Source organism: Rhamphochromis longiceps, linkage group LG7 (genome assembly GCF_057381845.1).
Source record: "Rhamphochromis longiceps isolate RC_006_pf linkage group LG7, R_longiceps_female_GT1.1, whole genome shotgun sequence".
Taxonomy (NCBI): Eukaryota; Metazoa; Chordata; class Actinopteri; order Cichliformes; family Cichlidae; genus Rhamphochromis; species Rhamphochromis longiceps.
This window is the reverse complement of record NC_140563.1, coordinates 62,477,923-62,483,922: the sequence shown is the minus strand read 5'-3', so window position 1 is coordinate 62,483,922 and position 6,000 is coordinate 62,477,923. Positions and strand designations below refer to the sequence as shown.

Sequence of the window (6,000 nt, the reverse complement as noted above, 5' to 3'; positions counted from 1 at the left end):
AAGGATGATTGAAGGTATGTTTAAATTCTTCCAAAAAGTCATTAAAGAGATGTGAGTACATTTATCGATTTCGTCAAGCCTGCTAAAGAAAATAAAGTGCTTAATTTATTAATACATGCATAATTTTAAGAGAATGCCGTATAAGCTGTATAATATGTGTATTTGTCACGTTACATGAGAGTGTCTGTTGGTGTGCTCCCAGGGTCCGCCCTCTGGAGCGGAGGTTTTGGTGTTGCATCAGATAGCATCACCTCAAGGGTTGTCAGGTCCTGCGCAGATCAACTGTGTGGGGTGATGGAGCACATCTTCGAACTGAGCCTGAGGCTGGGGAGAGTTCAACAGCTCTGGAAAAACCTCTTGTGTTGTACCAGTGCTAAAGACTCCACGTCCCAAGAACTTCAAAGGCTACAGGCCAGTAGCTCTGACATCCTACCTGATGAAGACCCTGGATCAGTTGGTCCTGGCTCAGCTTCAGCCCCTGGTGAGCTCATCACTGAACCAACTTCAGTTTGCCTGCCAACTTGGCATTGGAGTGGATGATGCTGTCACTCTCCTCCTACATCGTTCCCTCTCTCACCTGGAGACTGCTGGGAGCACTGTGAGAATCATGTTCTTTTATTTCTCCAGTGCCTTTAACACTATTATTCCCACAGTCCTTAAGGACAAACTGGAGAATTCAGAAGTGGACCATCATCTCACAACATGGATACTGGACTACCTCAAGAAAGGACAGAGCAGGCTGTACCTGCTGCAGGGGCTCAGGTCTTTTGGATTGATGGGCCCACTCCTGAAGACCTTCTATGGCTCTATGCTCCGGACAACATCCTGGGTTCCTTGGGACACAAAAACCTGTTCTAAACTGCAGCAATTACCCCACTTTGTTTTCCATAACTGGGTGTACTAATTGAAGCTTCTCCTGTGTCTAAAAAATAATAATAGTTATCTGAATACCTAAACAGTTATCAAAATACAATAGCTATAATAACATGCTCAATCATCCAGGTAAGTAAGTTGGACTACAGACGAAAGTTTGAGCCTGTTTCAGCAATGCTAAGCCCCCAGCATCCAACATCAACATGGAGGGGAGGAAGGCACTCACATCACTTATAATGACAATAACATTATCTGGCAGACAAGGGTAGGTGCACGGTTGTGCACCAGAAAGATTATCATGAGAAAATGTTGTCACTGCTCAGTGACAAAAATACTTATGAGCCCCTGAAACGAGACCCAGGAAGTGGTTACAGGAAGAAGGTGATAGATTGTCTCAAGCAGTTAGAACAAGAAACTGCTATTGACTGGATCTCATACCACATCTCATACCAGGGGAATCTACACTAAGTCTGTATATGGTTTACTGGGTGTAGGGTGTACCAATTGTCTGTATGATCAACTCGGTCACCTATAACATTCCAAGGTTTCTGATTTGAAAACACTATGCCCAGATGAAAAGAATCAACCTTTTGGGATTTGTTGCATGGTGGACACAAAAATGTACATTACCAGTTAAACAACAGAATAAGGCTTTCAAAAGATTTTAAAAAATGTTCCCAAAATCTAATAAACTACAAAAAGAAACAAAGAGACTTTCAAAGAGACTCAGGGCATATAGTTTTTGCTGATATTTTTACATTTTTGAAGGAGACGGGAATTTTAAAAAGAAATGTATTTGGCGGTACTATAGATTCTGTGCTATACTCCAATCTAAAAGGTGGCGGTATTGCACCTAGAAGTTATTTGCCAACCGCCAAAAAAACAGGGGAAGAAGAAGAAGAATTTCGCTACTTGCCAACCAATAAATATTAAGAAGAAGAAGAAGACCGCGACGACTCCTCCGAATCCGAACGAGTTCTTTCCGCTTTTCGAACAATGATATCTTCCTGAAACCGCTAGCTGGAAAACTGTTGTGCAGATATGCACAGAATAGGTTGTGTTTAGCACTGGTTTGATGAATAAGGCAATTTTCTAACAATGCGAGCTTTTCCAAAGCTGTGAAACGACCTAACCAAACAGAACACTGAGGAAAAATTTCGGGAACCTCTCACATCCAACTGTTAGCCTGTTTCGGTAAGTGGTTAACCCAGTTAGATTGCTAACATTATAATTTATTGCAAATCCCGTGTCTTCTCAAGAATGTGATACGTGAAGCTGCCTTTGGTGGTGTAATTGACTGAGGTATGTGATATAAGCGCTTAAACGATCCAAGGGATAACAGACCGTTGGCTGGCCAGTAAAACCATAGCTGACGTCTGTGGTCGGTTGCAGCTGGCGTGTGGAAGATGCACTATGTTACCCGACTAGCTTGTTAGCTTGATCGCTTATTTATTATTTCACAGTTAGAGTTGACAAACGAAGTCGAGTTATTGTCGCACAATAAATAATTTAGTTATGGCTGTTGTTAGTAATTTGTGTTAAACCTACGAATCAATGCGTAACTTGTCCTGTATGAGGAGAACTTTTGAGTGACATCTTTTTATCTCATTGCACCACTGGAATTTTGAGTGTTAGGACGTAGAAGAGAAATCCAGTCCTTTGCAGAGGAGCTCACTGGAGACCAAAAAAAGCAAATTTATGTCCTTATTACGTAAGCCGTTTGTTTATACCCCAGATTATTTTGTGACTTATGTAAAATAAGTTGCATCAAGATTTAAAAAATATGGCAATAGAAGTTTTTTCTCACAAGCCAATAAAAATGTACATGGGCCATTAAAACTCTGAGCCATTGTCCTGAGGGTTGTTTGGTTGGACACAGTTCAGTTCAGTTCAATTCAATTTTATTTATATAGCGCCAAATCACAACAAAAGTCGCCTCAAGGCGCTTCATAGATACAGAGAAAAACCCAACAATCATATGACCCCCTATGAGCAAGCACTTTGGCGACAGTGGGAAGGAAAAACTCCCCTTTAACAGGAAGAAACCTCTGGCAGAACCAGGCTCAGGGAGGGGCGGGGCCATCTGCTGCAACCGGTTGGGGTGAGAGAAGGAAGACAGGATAAAAGACATGCTGTGGAATAGAGCAGGGCGATATGGCCAAAAATATTTATCACGATATATATTTGAAAATTTGCGATAACGATATAACTGACGATATAATTGATGCGAGACAAAATACAACTCCACAACATTACTAGCACAAAAAGACAACCTTCCATTTATTTTCACTTAAACAAGAAGCTGGTTTTTATGTACATTAAAGCTTTATAAAAATGTAACAGTGCAAATGCAAATTGCTTGCTGAAAGTTTAACCAAAAGGCATTTCCAGTAGAAATGGGCTGACATATCCTGAGCATAACCATGTATAATATCCACTGAAGTTAAAAAGAGGTGCTTTGCAACATTAAACTGCAGTGTGCAGTACGTATTTTTCGGACCATAAGGTGCACGGGATTATAAGGCACATTAAGCGAAACAAAGCAGTCAGATAAATCAAACTTTATTAAACTCATTCTTCTTGCTTCCTCCACTTCTGTACCATTGATTCATTAATGTTGAATTCTCTGGCAGCTGCTCTATTCCCATGTTGTTGCAGTATATTAATGACTAACCTCGTATTGTGGATGGATTATCTCAGTTGTTCTCCTGACTGAAGTTTGGTCCGTTTACAGCATCCTGCCATGCGATTGCATTTGTCTCTAACCATGAGGAACCTTTACGTTAACTTTTATAAGTGGAAAAGTGTTAGTGTTCGTCCTCCAGCTTCACTGTTTATGTTATGCTAACATAGCTGTGTCGCTAGCGATCACGTAGCACATCATTATATACCAACTAGCCCAACTTCAGTAACCCTACAAACATCACTGCTGTTTAGTTTCCTGTCTTCATTTATGTTGGAAGTGATAGCAGAGCTGTACGTTTGATTTTTTTTCAGAAATCTCTCAGTCAGAACATGCTATATCATGCTTAGGTAACTAGCGAAACTAGCGAGCTAACTTCCGCTAGCTTCCTGCTAACTTCTAACTCCGTTAAATGTAATAAATTTTGTTTTCATGCATACCTGGAAGTTAAACTTCATAGTTACACCTGGTAAAGCAGCAATGCTGATTGTTTTTATTAAAGATGAAAGAATTTAGACAGTTTTTAACTCGCAGTGATGCTGCAGTGTTGTTTGACATGAAAAAGACGGAGTTTAGGACCCAGATTACTCCCAGCTTTAAGAGCATCTTAGTCCGACAAATACGACAATAACGACGGCCGCTTGCATGTTCTGCAAAAAAATGTGCTTTGTCTGTATCTGACGGACAAACACCAAACCAGTTCCACATCACTGAAGTTGCACCATTTTTACAAACCAATTCTGGTTCATCTGTTTCACTCAACAATCGGCCATGTGCGTATGAAAACAAAGGCACTGCGCATGCGCGTTTTACTCATATTCTATCGCGATATTTCATTTTCCTATCGTTGCCTAACATTATACCGGTATTACCGTGAACGGTATAATATGGCCCAGCCCTACTGTGGAAGAGAGACAGAGGTTAATAACAGATATGATTCAATGCAGAGAGGTCTATCAACACATAGTGCGTGATAAAGGTGACAAGAAAGGAAAAACTCCAATGCATCATGGGAATCCCCGGCAGCCTACGTCTATTGCAGCATAACTAAGAGAGGATTCAGGGTCACCTGGTCCAGCCCTAACTATATGCTTTAGCAAAAAGGAAAGTTTTAAGCCTAATCTTAAAAGTAGAGATAGTGTCTGTCTCCCGAATCCAAACTGGAAGCTGGTTCCACAGAAGAGGGGCCTGAAAACTGAAGGCTCTCCCTCCCATTCTACTTTTAAATACTCTAGGAACAACAAGTAGGCCTGCAGTGCGAGAGCGAAGTGCTCTAATAGGGTGATATGGTACTACAAGGTCATTAAGATAAGATGGGGCCTGATTATTTAAGACCTTGTATGTGAGGAGCAGGATTTTGAATTCAATTCTGGATTTAACAGGAAGCCAATGAAGGGAAGCCAAAACAAGAGAAATATGCTCTCTCTTTCTAGTCCCTGTCAGGACTCTTGCTGCAGCATTTTGGATTAGCTGAAGGCTTTCCAGCAAGTTTTTTGGACGTCCTGATAATAATGAATTGCAGTAGTCCAGCCTGGAAGTAATAAATGCATGAACTAGTTTTTCAGCGTCACTCTGAGACAGGATATTTCTAACTTTAGAGACACTGAATTACTATTTATAATTATTATTATTGACATCTACTGGGGATGGATCAGTTTACAAAATCTGTGGTTCTGTTCATAGCACAGTTTTGGGGTCACAGTTTTTGATTCAATTTGGTATATCTTGGCTCTTGTAAGTTAGTGCTCTAATACAGTGATACCATACTTTAAGATCATTAAGATACGCATCTGGTTATATACAATATTTTGGAGATATTTAAGGTCTTATGAGGAGGTGAACTATTTAAACATTTTAAAAGACCTGTTTTTTGTCTTTTGAATATTTATTACTGCTCATTAATAAGACAAAAGTATTTCTTATTCGATTTTTGATGCAATAATAGATACTCAATTACTAAAATGATCTAAGCCCCAGTACAGTCTCTACTTATCTGAAAAAAAGAAATGCTCTTATATAACTATCATTAGCTTACAGCTTTAAGTGTTTAAGGTATGTGCTAACTAAAAATAAAGACAAGATGATAGTTTATTAAATTTTAATGAAATTTGCAGATTGTTTCGGTGGAGTTTAATAAACTCCTTGCTATCTAAAATATAACAGGACACTGGAGTATATTCTTGAGCATCTCACACTTCTGATAATCAGTTGTCTGTTTGACGTTTACTCAGCTGTGTAAAAACTTTAACCTCAGCCAAACTGATTTACTCAGGAACAAATGAAATACTGAAAAAAGCCAAACAATAACATTTTTAAGTTATCTAAGTGACTTATATATCATGTTTAACCTGAGTAGCGAAAGACGGCGGTGGGTTTGAAAACGATTTGCCATGAGTCCAGTGTTCTCACGGGCTCTAGTGAGCTATCGAGCTAGTGGGTAACAG

General features: G+C 39.7%; 1 protein-coding gene across 1 annotated transcript in view; it reads left to right on the top strand.

The window, feature by feature from the left end:
* The first annotated feature begins 1,787 nt into the window (after window positions 1-1,787).
* mvb12ba (multivesicular body subunit 12Ba) overlaps window positions 1,788-6,000 on the top strand; it is a 28,615-nt gene continuing 24,402 nt past the window's right edge. Inside the window, exon 1 of the mRNA XM_085414738.1 lies at window positions 1,788-2,067. The gene's annotated coding sequence lies outside the window, so the exon portion shown is untranslated. The remainder of the gene's footprint in view (window positions 2,068-6,000) is intronic.